Source organism: Meleagris gallopavo, chromosome 4 (genome assembly GCF_905368555.1).
Source record: "Meleagris gallopavo chromosome 4, MGAL_WU_HG_1.1, whole genome shotgun sequence".
Lineage (NCBI taxonomy): Eukaryota > Metazoa > Chordata > Aves > Galliformes > Phasianidae > Meleagris > Meleagris gallopavo.
This window is the reverse complement of record NC_139407.1, coordinates 26,678,494-26,696,023: the sequence shown is the minus strand read 5'-3', so window position 1 is coordinate 26,696,023 and position 17,530 is coordinate 26,678,494.

Genomic DNA, 17,530 nt, shown 5'->3' with positions numbered 1-17,530 from the left:
CCGTGAACGTAATATGTGCACTGTTAATGAACCGCAATTTATTTACACCTCAAACAAAGAGTATCCTCACTGCCCTAAAGTAGTTAAATTGCCCTCTTCCTAGTGAAATTTATTGCCATTTAAACATGCCAAAAGGCCATTCTGCCGGTCATTACAATAATCTATCATTTCTGCAACTGCTGGTATCCTGTTCTGTGGTCAAATTCAATCTGAGAAGGGTCAACAGAATTTTTCCACCAAATGCTTCCCTCCTGCCTGTCATCAATTTACTTTTGTCAACAAAAAGGGCATTACTACCGAATGAAATAGAAGATCCCCTTAAGACCTCTGGCAAACAGCGAGAGCTTCTCTGATGTATCGCATCTTTTCTGCCCACAGATGTGTGTGCATTCTGACCAGAACTGCACTGAATGCATGAGCAGGAATTCTGTAGCGTGTCAAAGCTCCCCGCACCCCAAAATGCAGTCACATTTGCAAGTACCACAGAGTTGCACAATATTTACAACTTATCTGGAAGAAAATACTTTTAAGGAAGGGAGGCAACACGAAGTACACACTGCAATTAAACTCATGGTGATTAAACAGCGACCAACACACACACACACACACACACACAGACACACCAGGTTCAGGACACCAGTTTACCAGGGGAAGTCCAGCTTTGATCTGCCACTGACGCTTTCCACCTTAAATGTCTCACGTCCCTCCCACAAGTGATTCACTGAAACCTGACTTTGCTGTAAGCACTGGGCAACTCTTGATTAAATCGAGAGCATGGCTCTATTTTGGTTAGGTATCTGTAATTCCAAGGGACTGGTCCAGTGCTGTATATTGAAAATAGTAACACTAATAAAAAACACCATGATGTTCTTCAATGATTTTTCATCTGCTAGCATCAGGAACTACAAACCTAAGTGAAATCACTGAAGTAACTGCTATCCATCAACATTCTGCTGTGTAGGAGAGGGATACCAGCACTGTATCCTGTTCCTCAGTACAACTAGTACACAGTTATTAGGTACTGTTCGTAACCCATACCTAAGCCTCATAACAAAGAGCTAACTACCTTTTCACTTACACATACAACACAGGGAGAAATGAAAGGCAAGGAAAGGCGCGATCACAGCAGATACACTGTTAGAAATTCACCAAGCTTTTAAACTGGATGATTCCTGCTTGCAGAAATAGCATATTATCCTTGTTTTCCAGCAGTTGGTACTGGCTATGAAGATTATGCAATGGCTTACGCTCTATGGGGAGAGCATGCCATTCCTAACTGGTGGCCACGGGAGAGGCCTGATGGCATTTCTTAGTGGAGGGAGGCAAGCAATGGCTGGATGCACTATTATTGGAATAAGCTGAAGCACAACTGAGAAATCAAAGCAAAGAAATGGGAAATGAACACAGCCACAAAGCACTCAAAGGCACAGAGTATCTGAAACATTCCCTACCACACCGGCTCCAAGTAGTGCTGCTCAATGAACAGTTTCAATACAGTTTCATTCCAGAGGCACTTGTGTGGTACTAGTGGTACTGCTGCATTTTTCCTTGGATCAAATCCTTTTCACTATTTTGATTTAAGCACCATTTACCACATATGTGACAGTTTGTTTATACCACCTTGCCTCTTGGCTCCTTCTTAGGTGGACAAGATGTAGGTATCAACATGGAGTGAGCTTCACTGCTTTCTCCTCATCCTGGATCTCTGTAGCATCATCACCCAGGAGAATCCCTGTTTGTGTTGGCCTCTTTCCAACTGAAAACAAAGTGTCGTTTCACAGCGCCGTATGTTTTGATGAACTACTGTACAGATTCAAAGCAAGAGCCTTTTTTTTTTTATGTCCCAGTGAATCAAGGAACAGAACTTCCAAGTAGCAAAGATCATGGCTTCTCTTTCTCTTACAGAGCAAAAAATGATTCCTGTTCTGCATCCTCTGTCTTCTAAATCGTTTCTCTGGTCAAACGATAATGGATTTTGCTTCGAAAAGCTCTGACAGATGCAGATGTGGTACTTCCCAAAGCCAAACAGCTTCTAAATGCAATTTCTAAAAGGATTCCAGCACACAATCTAACATCCAGACCAACCAACACATGACGGTTGGTAAGGGCAGGACGCAGAAACAACACTACCAATGCATTTTTGCTAGTGAAGAACCATCTGAGCTTTGTCTACTGACTTTTTTTTTCCTTCAGACTATTTTCCTGCCTGTTAAAGCACAATGATCAGATGCTACATTTCAGGAGCACTGGTTTGGATGGCTGTGAGGATACTGCAGATTTGGAGAGTTAGGCTGTCTCATCATTTTGTTTTTGTATAGGAAGCCAGAGGTCTCAACAGGCACATTCAATGAAAACAACATCAGTGTTGGAAGCCAAAAATTCACTCAAAGACTGTTGTTTGAGCTGTGAAGCAAAACCTCCTGTAAAAAGCCTCCAAAATAATCGTGTCAAAGTTGTATAAATGCTAACAATTTATTCCAAGAAAATGAAATCTGCTGAGGTGAGACTGAGAGGTGTTAAAACTTAATGAATACAAAAATATATAGCTTGGCTCACACAGAGCTGAGATTTCTTGTGTTGGCTACCATCCTCAGCATTCCCTCTTATCTGATTTCTAATCACTTGGAAACATCCACACTATTTTTCCTTTGCTGGAAAAATGATGAAAGCTATACCCTGGTTTGAATATGATGCAGGTGATGAGGACATCTGCTTTAGCTTATAGCAATTACTTGTCTTGACTTATAGGGAAGATTTGGTCACCAAAAAAACCACAAACGGGACCAAAGGGATGTGGGGTGCCCCTCAGTTTCTTTGAATGACTGACAGATACCCGCTGTCTTTGCGCTCAAACAACCTGCAGGTGGGCAGAGAAGACATGGTGAGCAGACCTCGATCTCCAGCAAGCCCAAGGCATCAACCACCACGTTATTTTCCACTCAAAGATGAGAGAAACCAGGTAAAGCACAGATTCTCTAAGCATCTCTGCCCAGGTGTTACCCTTCAAAGCATCAGGCAAAACATACATTTGGGCCTCCAGTAGAAAACACCACGACCACCAGCATTTCACTGAGTGATATGTAGACCAAACATGCTGCCTGCTGGAACTGGGCCAGCATGTGAGGTTTCTCTGCTCACACTGATCAGAAGACCAGGCCTACGTGACTTTCAAGCCATGCACGAAGGTTGGAGACCTTTGGAGACCTAGTGCACCATTATTGGCCATTGGAAATTTTGAGGCAGGTCAGGTGGACAGAAACTCTTATTACTTCCAGAAGTCCCATTGCAAAAAGGTGTTATAAGACCACCACAATATCCTTTATCATGTTAGAAACCTGCTGCGGCCTTCTGGATTTATCTAGTGAATTCATCCCGTACCACCTGCTTCCCCCAGGAAGCATCTAGCACCACAATGCCCCTCAGCCCTTCCCTAATGTCCCTTGGTCTGCCCACTCACTGTCACAGAGCCCTTAGTGGTAGCAACAAGCTGCCTTTGCACGTCAATGGTTTACACTGCAATAATAGGACAAATTTTGACAGCTGGAGTAACGAAAGGCAGAAAATTAAATGACAAAAACGGAAGGTGAGCATCAAGAATTGTCTCGGTCATGCAGAAAGACCTCTTCTATGCTCATCCTTGCATCAGACGTCAGGCACAAGATGAATTTGGAGGACTCATGAACCAGGAAAAATTCTCAATAAGAGTACTTCATCCAAGAAGCAATTTGCCTCATCAGTAATTTTTCAGTATTTCCTTTTGTCATTGCTGAAGGTGTTCACAATTGAATATGAGTTTTGTTTTTCACACAGACCAGTTGTTATTTTGTAACTTACAAGTTAAGTGAGACTTAAATGCATGCATCTGGCATCGCTAACTATAAAATGAATGGGAACCTCAGAAGTCAATACTGAAACAGTACAGTATCAGAGCAGTATGGAGAGAAGTTGTGTGGGAGGGAAAAAGCTTACATAAACACCATAATCACGTTCGTTGGCAACACTGTCCATAAAATCAAACAGCCAATGACAGCATTCTTCAAAACTTGCTGGAATCAGTTGAAAACATCACTGTACATTCAAGAGTTCTGGATCTCGACTTGTGCAACATATCTTTATAAATTCTGTGGTTAAACAGATCTTGCACAATGTTTCATCCCCCCTCCTCTTTCTTCTTCGCTTTTTTCTTTTTTTAATTATTTTGCGAGGAAGGAGAGTGCCAAACAGCATCTGCCAAACCAAGCACTTCAGGATTGTTCTTGCAGACAGTTTCTCAGCTGGAAGAAGAGATCCAGCAGTAGGACTGGAGCTTCTTGCATATCAAGAGCAGCTAAGACGAAGATGGGAGACCTTGTCACAGTCACATGGATGGTGACAGCCTTTCAGTTTGAATCCATTGGCCATGTTCACTGCTGCCAGATAATATTGCCAATTGACAGTAGTTATTTTATAAAAGACTGATTGTTTGCCATAGTAATTAAAAAAAAAAGAAAACTAAGGAAACAAGTAATTGCTTTGTCATAATAAAATTTGAAAAGGCAATAATTCTAACTTTTCACCAATGGGCAAAAACCATGACTTCAGTTTCTCAGGTTAGTATCAAGTTGCCTCACTTGAAAAACTAGGTCACACAAACCTACCATGTTTTGCAGTAATATATTTGCAATTATTCATCTATGTTTAATAGTTTAAAAGCATCTAAAGAACCTGCCCTGGCACAACAATTGGGCAGGGCTAAATCCATTAAAAATCTCCTGGATCCAAGGCAATGACAAATACTGTTACTCTTAACGAAAAGCCCATGGCTCATGTTTGTTGTCACTGCTGTCTAGGCTGTGACAAACATTGAGCCTCAAGCAAGAAGGCACAAAACACTTTGTGTCATCAAAACATGAATCTGAGCTTTGCCTGACACTTCTCCAGCAAAGGACTGGGGCTGACAGCTTATGGGCATGCAGAATTATTGCTTGCCTAATGTTGAATAACATAAGCCCTCACAAATCAAGTCTCACTTTCCAGGTACCCTAATAACTCACCATGTAGCGACGTCTCTTTCAATGACTGTGTGCTCAGCTAGAGAAGCCAGCACCAGCACTGGGAAGTGCTTGGCATAACAACACATTCGATAGCAATCATATTAAATGTTTATTTTGTCTCTTAGGCAGATACACAGCAGTCGCTGAGATCCTGACTTGCAGCAGTCTTTGCAAGCAAGCAGAAAACATTTTGAAATGGTGCTTGGACAGCTGATCTCTGACAAACTGTACCTACTATTTCTACTCATAGGCCAATATCTGAGATCTTCAGTCCAGCTCTGCATGGCATGGTGTGCTGTTATGATGCAGAAGATATTATCTTCTGATTGAAATACCTCAGGGCTCTGATGTTCTCTGATGCTGAAAAGACTCGGGAAACAGGTTGCAAGCAGAAAGTTAGTGACAACTTACCTCCAGCCTGAGGGTATTTGCTGGGTTCAGCTTTTTGCTGGTTTATTGTGAAAGCATGCATATCACATAAACTCATATTACTCATGTATCTTACTACAAACTCATTTATATACATGCGTGTGTGTGTATATATATATATACATACACACACACACACACATATATATACATATATATGTATAAATATATACACATATATATACACACATATATGTGTATATATGTGACTCCAATATCTTAATTCCCCTGTGCAAAGCTCTTAATATATATATATGTTATCCTCCTACTCAGTGTCTTCCTCAGTGGTGAAGTTAGCTATAGAAACATTTGTTCTGGTTGCAATTCTCTCTGTCCCCTGTACAGACCTGTTGGCAATCTCTGGGTAACAGCCTTGCTCACTGATGGGATTTCCATCTCGTCACAGACTGATGGATGGCCTCGTTTACAGAGTGCATTAACACAATGCCAACAAAGAACAGAAACACTGTACCATGTACATAGGGTAGGAGAAAAATGGGAGTCTTTCTTCACCCCAAAATGGATGGGCGAATGGAAGGTAGCTTGTGGGTCAGAGGTGGTGGCAGATTATATTCCATCCTGTCTATACACTACCCACACAGAAAAAATCCAAGGCAGATCACTGTACAAGATATAAAGCTCTGACTGTAAAAGCTTTTTTGCCTCCTCTCCCTCAAACTGTATTTGTTTTCTTTTTTTTTTTTCTTGAGAGCTTTTCTGTGAGAGCTTACTTGGCAAGTTCTCATGGGCATCTACTCCTGGATTCCTCACTTAGCTTTTACCATTTGAAGTTAGTTTTGAAGCCAGGTTTTGAGACTCAGCTCCCATCCTTAAATAGGTATCCAAGCAGTCAGGGAAGAGCTGCTTTCTGGAGACAAAACAAGGCGTGCAGTGCCTGGCTCTCTCGGAAAGCTGTTTTCTAGCTCAGAAGATCCATTAGAGATGGCTGTGATGCCTGTTCTCACCAGTGCTTGTCCTGCCTCACACAATTACAACTCCTCGCAGCCACTCTTTCACATTGGCTGAGCACATTTCTGTACTCCAATATCTTAATTCCCCTGTGCAAAGCTCTTAAAAAATATAAATTCATGCAACAAGTGGTACCTATGGAGTCTAAGGCATCAAGATCTAGCTGAGAGGTATTGGTAGAAAGGGACTGCTGGCAAAAACTGAAGATGTTTCAAGATTAGTTCTGAAGTTCTGAACACAGTGTCCTAGAAAGACAGGGTAGTGCTGGACTAACTCTTTAGGAAAACAATTTTGAAAGAGTTTATTCTGCAACTCTGCAATCTTCCAGGAGAAGGTGAACACTGGGGCTCTGAAGGGGAACAGTGGTGAATGGGGCTGATTCTCTGCCGGCTGAAACCTGGACGGACCTACGCAGCGGCACGGAGCCGAGTGTTTTTCCCAAGACAGGGCGGACCCAGAGGTTCTTGGCCAGCTTCCTGCTTGCAGTTTGTGCAGTGCCGCTGGTACCCTCCTGTTTCTGTCTGCTGGCACTACCAGCAGCTATCTGAAAGTTCACTTTAGACCATGAGGTATTTGGCATTGCATCTGCACGGCCGCCACTGCTTCCATCCCATACCAAGTTCTGCTGCAGGGACTCAGTGCACAAGGAAAGAGAGTCCCGTTATATTCTGCAGTCCATTAAGTGTCCAGAAATCCCAAGCACTTTCATACACAAATACTATTTTTCAGTGTGCTTCTAGGTACTGCTACTAGCTACACTATATACATAAAAACTAATAGAAATAAACCCTCCCTGCTGGTACCAAGGTAAAGCAGAGATCTCTTTATGATCAATACATGACTTTGACGATGTATTTTCAATGTTACAAATAAACGACAAGAAAACTAGAGGCACTCTTCCACCTACCCTGCTGCTGACTGACACGGGTGTCATGCCATCCCTCTGATGGGAAGCAGCACCCTGCACAATGCAAACTCCCCAACGCTTGGAGAAACAGATTCTTCCCAGGAAGGCACCAACTCAGCAGCCCGTGTGCAACGCTTTTCTCCTCTATCTATATCTGATCTAGGCAAAGAATATCCATTGTATCTCTTCAGAAAGTAACAGGCACAGTATATGTCTTGGCAGCAAATTATTGTGTCTTTCTGCCAAGGCTGTTCTGAATTTTATTACTCTTCCCGTTACAGAGCAGACTTTCACTATAAAGAAGACTTTTTACACGGAAACCAATAAATATTTGCCTTGAAGTCTAATTTGCACAATATAATCACTTTTAAAAACAGAAGGGAATCCTGGAGGCAGTGTTGCAAATTTACATTCAAACCGCAAAAATTTTCCTGTTTTTAGGTAGCCCTGATGCAGCTCCAGCTGTAGCCAGCTCTCCTGTCCCAAGTACCCCATACCCACTCCATAGGGCTGGAGCACAGAGCAACAGCGGGGCTCCCAAACACTGGCAGATGGAAGGTCTGCTTGCCCACGGGGCTGCATGTCAATGCTGAACTCTTGCAAGCTATAGAAATTGGTGAACTGTTACCAGCTAAGGAAACCCTTACTTTAAAAAAAAAAATAAAAAAATCTGTCCCTTGGTTGACTTGTCTGCCCGGTTTTTAGGGCTTCTTCTATTGTCCTTTTCCCTTCTGAATCTCTGTTGGGCAAATATTTCTGTACTGGCTGAAAAGACCATGCCACCACCCATCATTTATGGAATATGTACATAAGTTAGAATGAGATATGAGTATATAAGTTCAGCAATTAACATCCATAGCTCATTTAGCTATCTTTTAATGAAGTGGAACTTATGTAATGAAGTTCATGATGCTGGAGCAATTTCTGAACTCTGTGTTCAGCCACTGCAGATGTAGTTTTGTTTTGTAGATTACTTTAGGTACACCACTCTAAAAAGTAGTAACTGGGAAAGTACATTAGCTATATAGTTAATGCATGCAAGTTAAGATCATTTTTTATACCTTTCTCACTATATGCATATATAGGCAAGTGCTGAAGCTGCTTGTACACTTGTACTCAGTTTTAATGAAGACCATGTACTTCAACTCTTACTTATGTTCTTTTGGCTTTGCAAATCAATCTCTCAACACTGACATATTTCCTGCACAGTATTCATTTCCTCTGAGATACCTCTTTTTAAAACTGTTGCAGCAGTACTCATCGCAGCCTATGCAGAAGAACAAGAAATAGTCCGTGTAATGTGATAAGGCTGCCGTGAAGCAAGGCTGTCCTCACCTGAGGAAGGAAGCAGCTTCATTGCTGTTAACCCACAGCTCCTGCAAAGCTATAAAGTGACTCCCAGCATTTAATGTCCACAGCAATGACCAATGTGGTCGATTCCACTGTGTTCAGGTACTTCTATAAACCAAAGTGAAGATAGTTGGCCAAATGAAAGCTGGAATTGGATTGCATCAAATATGATTGCTTCAAACACCATTTCCAATTGTGTTTGATACGGCCGTCCCCGAGGTCTGAACCTGCCGTTCTCGCACAGAAGTGCATAAGAGATGACAGCGCCATCGCGTTTTAACAATGTCAGTGTTTAGAGCAGTGCTGCAAGTGTGTGACAGGAGAGAAGTGACAAGGGGAGCACATCACCCTGTCTGTCACGTGGCTTTTGGATAAATGTCACTTGGGATGAGCAGTACGGGAAGACAAAGTGAAAGAAAGGTGGGGCGATGGTGGCTCCAAATACTGGCATAGACCTGCACCCCCATTTTTTGAATACTATCCACAGTTCTCAAAGGTGGGCGCAAAGCTGTGGTCGTACTGCTAATAAATGGCATCTGAAATGCGACAGTCATCTCAGCATTTTGCAATGCAGATAGGGTTGTGTCTTTTGAGCAAAGCAGCACGCTGCCCTCAACAGAAAACCCTGTTTATCACTTGGAGATGCAATAAAAATAACAAATGTCCAGGGTAAACCTAATTCACTGTGCTACTTAGTATTTGAAATACATAAATATGTCAGGCAAAAGACCTCTAATAGACCCTTTTATCCTGGTAATAGTGTACATATAATTTTCCTCTCATTAGTACAAAAACTACCTAGGGAACTATCGGCCCATCCTTCATCCATTTAATCTGCATTAGTTTACTTTTACCTTGTGTTTAATCTGCTTTCCCTCAAGGTATTTTGAATAAATCAATAGGAATACATGATTGTTTAATGATTTTTAGGAGAGCTCCCTTCGACCACAGCTGCATGATTTAGAATGACTAATTCCACTTTTTACAATTGATCCCGCTGCACGCGGCTCATCCATTCCTGCTGGTGTGGGCAGAGGGCTGGGAGCCTCCCAGGGAGGGTGAGAAGCAGGGTCTGTCCTGTGATGCCCTGCTCTAGGGTCGGCTGCTGTGCCAGGACGCCTAAAGGCTGCTAAGGGACAGCGCTCCTTCACAGCCCTGGTGAGATCTGCATTAGGCCCTGCGTAAAATTAATCTGTTCTCTTCCCACTAAGCCCATCTTATTTCAATGTTAGCAAGCCGCGTGATGTATGAACGCATTGGCAAGTGGAGCAGCATTGTATCAACTCTCAAGGCTGACAGTGCTATACTGCTGAAGGAAAAAATATTGGCAGTTAGCTCCAATAAGTCAGAAATCTTCTCTGATCGGGACACTGACAGTGATTGAGATGGGCTCTGTAAGACTCCTTACCAAGTGTCATGGTACAGAGACGTTACAGTTTATGGTGAATAATCTATTTCTCAAGGGTTTTTTAGGTTGACTGCAGTCCAACAAAGTCTGTCAAGAAAGCTCACAGCTGAGCACTGGCCAAGCATTCATTATTTATCCTACGATCTGCTTGCTTAATCAGTTCCCGAAGCTCTCTGCAAGATGATAAGGACTTCTGGTGAGATGAAGAGCTCTCAGGTACAGACCAGAAAGGATAACGCTTGGGAAGCTGGAAAGCCCCAGGAGTCAATGGGAGAGGCCCCAACACACTTCACAGGAGCAGCCCACCATTGGCCACAGCCCCCCGTCACACTGGAGACCCAAAGCAACAGTAGGGACAAGAACAGGGTCTTGCTCCAGCTAAAAGGCCCTGCTGTAAGCAGCGACACACCAAATTCTCCTGCCACCCAAAACTCCATACTGCGATGTCTCATTTCACCCCAACAAACACATGCAATGCACTAACCAAAAGGTGATCTGACCAGATCCCACACAGAACCATAGTTAGCAACATACATCTCTTCACAAGCCTCTACGTTTCCTCCACTTATATTCAAAAGGCAAAGGAAGGAGGAAAATTATTTTTCTTACTAATAATGAGGTAACATCTTGCACACATCATTTTGTTTACAGGTACACATTGCTTTCTGGCTGCTGCAGCATACCATGTCAATCACCTCAGGGCATCTTTTTTCCTTTTAGCTAGAATATTTACATTTCACTGGCTGATCAAATGGTAAAAGCCTGTTTCTATCAACAGGGCTAACCAAGCAACGTGTAGCTGGCAAGCAAGAAGGCAATGTCAGAGAAGGCAGTACTTGCAAGAAAGTTAAGAGGAGAGATTTAGGTTGGATGTTAGGAAGAAATTCTTTACTCAGAGGGTGGTGAGGCACTGGCACAGGCTGCTCAGTGAAGTTGTGGATGCTCCATCCCTGGAGGGAGGCAAGGTTGGATAGGATCTTGAGCAACCAGCCCTTTCTTTAAGGTCCCCACCAACCTAAGCCATTCTATGACTTTTTCATTCCCTCCCTTCGTTTATCCTGTCTGCCCCCTATGACTTGCTGCACTTTCCCCATCCTCGTTGGGTTAATATTACTTTTGACCTTTTCATTCACCCTTACACCAAACATGAGCAGGGCCCTCCTATTACACATTCTGCAATAGCGCTGCAGCATCAGCAGGCTCTCTGGGTTCAGGTTTTAATGGGTCTCAAAGCTCCATCAAGATAAATTATCAGTAACTTAGATTCAAAGAGTCAATCTGATTAAATTTGCAGTAAAATATATACTACGTAAATGATTTTCCTGCTTCCTTCATCTAATGATCTCTGCACCACCACACTGCTTCCCTATTTCCTACCTTTGCTGAGATATGACTGTTTTAAGTTGCCTAATTACCACTGCAACTTCTTGTAAATCTGTACTGTCTGTGAGTTCCCTCAATAACTGCAGAAACATCTGATCAGAGACATGCACTCTTCTGAGCACCAAGTAGCCCAATGTGCATGGCCTGCATGCTCAGTGCTGTCAGCAGGGAGAACTGAACACAGCTCTCAAAAGGTCTGGCCCCAGTGTGAGAACTTAAATAGAGACTAAATTCAGCAAATCTAGGCATTTAATCACACCTAACAGGTTAATCTGTCAAGCTTTAAGTGAAACATGCTTATAGCCTGGGGTTAATAGTACGTCAGAGGGACTTTCAGTTCGTCTCCAGATTGAAAATCCCTTGACTGCATGCTTGCACTGCCAGCTCTTGTTCTGCCTATGTGTGTGGGCAGAGTGAAGGCAGCACTGGTGCCAATGGGATGCAAGTAAGTATTAATAAATCCAGAGAGCAGGTCTGCATTGCCTCAAAAGGAGCTCAAGTTGTTTGTGCTACAATTGACACGATGGATGTAGCATTCAAGCCCTGCATCTAAGGTAATCTTGTGGCAAGATCAACTGGTTTCTCCGCTCATTTTCTGTTGCTACCAAAGCCCCAAAACACTGCCACTTTTAGAGGCCCAAGCACAAGCCTTGTAGTTTTTGAAGCAGTAAAGAGTATCAGGAAACTGAGGAACAGAAGTTGGCAGATGTTACCTGCCTTGTGAGCAGTGAAACTGACTAGCCTACATGTCTCAAACTGGACAGAGACAATGTTGCTTAGCTGGGATTGCAGATGAGGCATGCTGCTTTCAAACTCAGTTCTGCAGTAAGACCTGGGTCAGATCAGCACACTGGGTGCTTCTCCTGAACCTCTCCCTCCATGGATTTCCTTAACAAAAGAAGCCTGGTTAGATGTGTCTTTACTGACACTCAGATGCTTAAATCTCCACAAGGCCGTGATAATACTTTCTCATGGCTCCTAAGTCTGGTGTGAGTAATTTCCAAATGTGCAAAGAGTGGAAAATGGCATTAATCGCTTCATAGCTCTTTCCAACTACTAGGACAGATTTTGGTTTTTTTTTCCCCTACAAGAAATACAGGTAAACTTGTTCTTAGCAGCAAATCAGAAGCAACCCTTCAGACCTTACAACAGTACAGAAGTAATGTTTAGCCATGTATTGGGCTAAGAAGCCAAATTTCACACGAAATTCCAACCTGTTAAAAAAAAAAAAAAAAAAAAAAAAAAAAAAAAAAAAAGGTTGTTAGGAAATCAGCCTGTTAGTCTGCACTGCACTGTACCCTAAGGCGACCCTTTACTTCAGGGTGACATGTCACAGGCATGCAAAATAAGGTGATGTACTCCTGGGTGCTGCCTTTCCCGTCACAGGATCCATTAATCCTATTAATTACATATAAAAAGTCTGGTAGCAATTCTACAAATGAGTAAACACACAGATAAAAGTGTAATCGTACTAGCACAGCAAATTGGATTCAGGTCCTCACTGAACAATCCTGTTTCATTTCAGCAATTTTATTATCACTGTTACTGGAACAAATTACTTTATTAAACAGAAGGGGCTTTTGTAAAAGAATTTCTTCTTGTGGGCAATATCATGAAGCTCTGTAACACTAAACCAGCAATTACACTTGTCAGGGGATTTCTTTAAGCAATTCATCTAATGGCTTGTGACGGGTAAGACTCAAAATGTTCATTCAAGCCTTCCTTCTGCTATAGAGATATTTTGTCAGTACAAAAACACGCTTTTAGTGAAATGAATGCTTTGTGTCAAGGCTTGGTTGAGATTCTGCACAGGGCCAGAAGACGTGGGGCTGGCTGACGTATGAGATAAGGCAAGACTCCCAGTCTATGACAAGAATAAAGACAAACTCCACTGCAGGGGGAAGAGCTGCTGTGCCAACCCAAGCAATGAGCCAAGCAAGTCTCCAGCTCTCAATCATTCCAGACCAAGACAGAAGGAAAGACAAGCTGGATTTAGAAGATGCTTCCATCAAAGACGAGTTATCAGACTCATCACAGAAGTTGTTGGATGACACATAATGGACAGTTTCATTTCAAGTGTTATTGACGCAGCTCTGTAGACTCTCCCATTTGTTACACATAAATAGAATGGATGGAAATCTGCTATCTTAACCAAGTATACTTGGACATGAGTTCGAAGGACCTGTGGAAGAGTGGCACGCTATGAACAAAGCCATCAAAATGCTATTTAGTAAAAATCATAAAGAACTTCAAGGACAGAGCCAAAAGCCCAAGTAACACTTAAACTCATGGGTGCTACAGTCTACCTTTGCACAAGCTATGGGGAGGCCGACACCTCTGAGAGTGAAGGCCATGGAGCCTCAGTTTTGTGACGGCTTTGACAAGGTCAGGCAACAATGCCGTCAGCTGTTGTGGTGAGACACCAGATGACATGTTCCATCTGTTCTGCAATTATCCACCTCCTCTCAGGCTCTTCCCCATGTGTCTGCAGAAGGGTTGGTTTCTCAAAAAGGGTTGGCCACAACTTGACTATTGCTACACAGAACAGGTAAAAAAAGGAAAAATCTTCAATCACAAGTGTAAAAATGCCACCAAAAGTAACAAAACTATGCCTAGTCACAGGAATCTCTTCTACCTGAGTGCTAAAGCCGTCAAGTGGCTGGAGACAAGGAATTGCAAAGCTATACCTAGCTTTTGTAGTGCTCTCCTCAGTTTCTCTTCTGTGGATGTCATGGAGCAAGAAGTCAGTACAGTTGGTGCAAATCCTTGCATTCTCATTCTCACACACAACACTGGGCATTAGTAGTGGGGCCGGCCAAAGCTTGCATGAAACTCAGTTTGGAGAGCTGTGCACAGCTCCATTCAGGCCTGGTATTCCCTGTCTATTCTTAAGCTGCTTGATTCGAAAGGCAAACTGTTTTTTGAGGCACCTCAGTCCCCACCTCCCTCTCTCACACACACAGAGCTCTTCAAAAAAGGGAGGCCTGTGCTGGCCCTGTTTACTTAGAGCACAAACATATTCAAGGCAGTGATGTCAGATTAAAGGAAGAAAGGGGAGAGAAATCAAAGCCTCTAAACTGCACATAAAAGGCAATCACTGGCAACCAATCTGTTCTACTTCCAACTCTTTGCACTTTATGAATAAAGGTCAAGCTGGTATTGGCACCCAAATGTTAATGTTCTTATAAGGGTTTAAGCTGCTTTAACAGCTGAATAAGTGAGAAGGATGCACAGGGCCACACCTCACTGTCCCTGCGCAGACTGAGCGCTGCTGCTTCCACAGGGCATGGGGAGATTAGACTGCAGCACATTTGCTGAGTGTGTAGGGGATGCCCAGGACAAGTTGCCCAGCCTGTGATGGCAGGCAGCCCCTCTGCTTTCCCTCTTCTAAATAAGACATACTTCTTAAACTTCTTTTTTCTCTCTGTTCAAGTATAGCATGACACAACTGCCCATCCCTCTCTTCCACAGCAGAAAGTTACGGGATAAACTGAAGCCAGACCCTGTCCTCACCTTTCTATCAAAGCTCCCCAGAGCAGCTGTTCAATGAGCTCACCAAGTACTCCAGGAGGCAGCAAAGCCCTCACAGCACCCACACATCCCAGCAGCACACTCAGCTTCAGATGGGCTCAAAATAGCAGCTACCGGGTAGAGGCTGCACACAAGAAAAGGGGTGTCATGGAAAAAAATAAAATAAAGAGATAGGGGGCAAAAAAGGCAATATTTGGGATAGTTTTTCATAAAGTCAGGACAAGCACGCTGCAAAACTAATTCCCGTCTGGCATTTACAAACAGTAACTTGATCTTTCAGCCGGTGCCCTTGCCAAGTCGAGCAGTTTTTAAAAATTACATTTCTCTAAAGGTGAATTTAGTGCTAATGAAATTGAAAGAGCGGTCGCACGGCTCGGGCTCCGCGGAGCTCCCTCTCCTCCCGCCGGCCCCGCCCCGGCCCCGCTCTGCCCCGAGGCGGTTCGCCACCGCCACGCACAGCCCTCCTCCCCCACCTCCAGCACGTTAAGAAATGCAAATGCGGCCGATCCTATTTTATGTTAAAAAGCCGAGAAACATTTCAATGTATTCTTGTCTTGTGTGACTGGCTAAGAGCCTCTAAATCCCCACCATTTACCAAATTAAACTAATTGAAAGAGCTTCCAAAAGCCACATCTGTAGGCTGACGTCTGTCCCTGCCTTTCGCTTTCGGCTGGGGGAAACTGTTCTCCATCCCATTGATCCCTGAATAGTCACGCCTGTCAGGAAGCCACATCAACCATTATCATTCTAATTTTACTGCCTTTCTTGGTCCCTAATCTAATTTGCAATGATGCTTAAGCATTTCGCGAGGCCATAGCACTTTCTTCAGAATTTCAACAAGAGCATTAAACCCCCAATTTACATTAATGAAGTGCACATTTAATTAGGGGAGAGGGTAAATGGAGGGCTCTTCAAGAGCAGTTTCGTGATACGATAGGCACTCGAAAAACGGAGATGCACCTGATAAAAGACACTCCCGAAGCCGTCCTGCCCTGGGGAGAGGGGGGACACGGGCGGACACGAGCTCCCAGCCCTGACCCTGCACACACGCCGAAGGGCAAGGGATCCGTACCCAGAAAACCTCGTACTTCTGCACAGGGTTCTGTTCATAAAAGACAGCGGAAGGCAGATTCCGGTATCACAAGGACCAACTCAGCACGCACTGCTTTGCAACTCTGTGCTCTGACGCTCTGCTCCTGCTATACCTTTGAGCAGCGGAGATAGAACATCTCACTACGAGGACAGGCTGAGAGCTGGGGCTGTTGAGCCTGGAGAAGGCTCCGGGGAGACCAGATAGCGGCCTTTCGGTATCTAAAGGGGGGCAACAGGAAAGAAGGGGACCATAGCAGACCCTGTTCTGATAGGAGAAGGAGAAATGGTTCCAAACAAAAGGAAGGGAGATTTAGACTGGATATAAGGAAGAAACATTTTACACTAAGGCTGGTGAGGCACTGGCACAGGTTGCTCAGAGAGGCGGTGGAAGCCCCTTCCCTGGAGACATTCAAGGTCAGGCTGGACAGGGCTCTGAGCACCTGATGGAACTGTAGGTGTCCCTGCTCATTGCAGGGGAGTTGGACTAGGTGGTCTTTAAGGGTCCCTCTCAACTCAAACAATGCTATTACTCCATGAACCTGTGCACCCCTCTGGGAGCTCTCCACTGAAATTTCAATAAAAAGGAAGAAACGCAGAGCAAGTTTGGCACAGGTGTACATTCTGCATAGCACTTCCATAGAGAGGGCTCGTGCGAAGGCTTCCTTCAAGCCAAGGGGTCTTATTTGTACCATTTATCAAAAGCACAAAATGTGACTATGGAGAAGAGGAGCAACAGCAGTGCTCACACAACACAAAAGCAACGTCCACAATCTGTCATAGGAGATAACGCAGAGTGTGCCATAAAATAATCCTCCAGCTTCTGACAGAAATATCGTCAGGCAAACAGCGGGAAGGAAAATGTACAAGAACACACACAGGCAGATACGTTCCTTTACAAGGAATCTGAGAAGGGAAATAAAAGAAGTGATTTAGAAGTAAGTAAGTAGCTGACAGTGAGAACAGAGTGATTTCTAGCAGCAGCGCAGCAGGCGACGAACCTTAAGAAGGCAAAGATGGGGGCGAGGGTGAAGAGGTTAAGCAGCAGAGAATGAAGACATGAGAGAAACGCGAGAGCAATGCGCTGCGATTACACAAAGCCTGTTATGTCAGCTGAGGTTCTTCGGGGAACTAAATGTTAACAGCAATACCAATGCGAGCACATCCAGCAGCAGCACACAGCAACTTCTCCCCCCTTGTTATGCAGAAACCCACATCCCCACGGTTTGCTTACTTACAGTTGGTTGTCTCATTGGGAGAAGAAAAAAATCTGGGCACAGCCAGCTCTCTCCAGGGAGCCTCACTTCACCTGGAGCCAAGACATTCTCTCACAGGCACAAAACAGCCCACTTGCTCCTCAGCAGCCTTCTTGGCAGTCCCCACACTCAAAGACTTACACTTAACACCAAAACCTTGTTCTTGCCTGAAGCA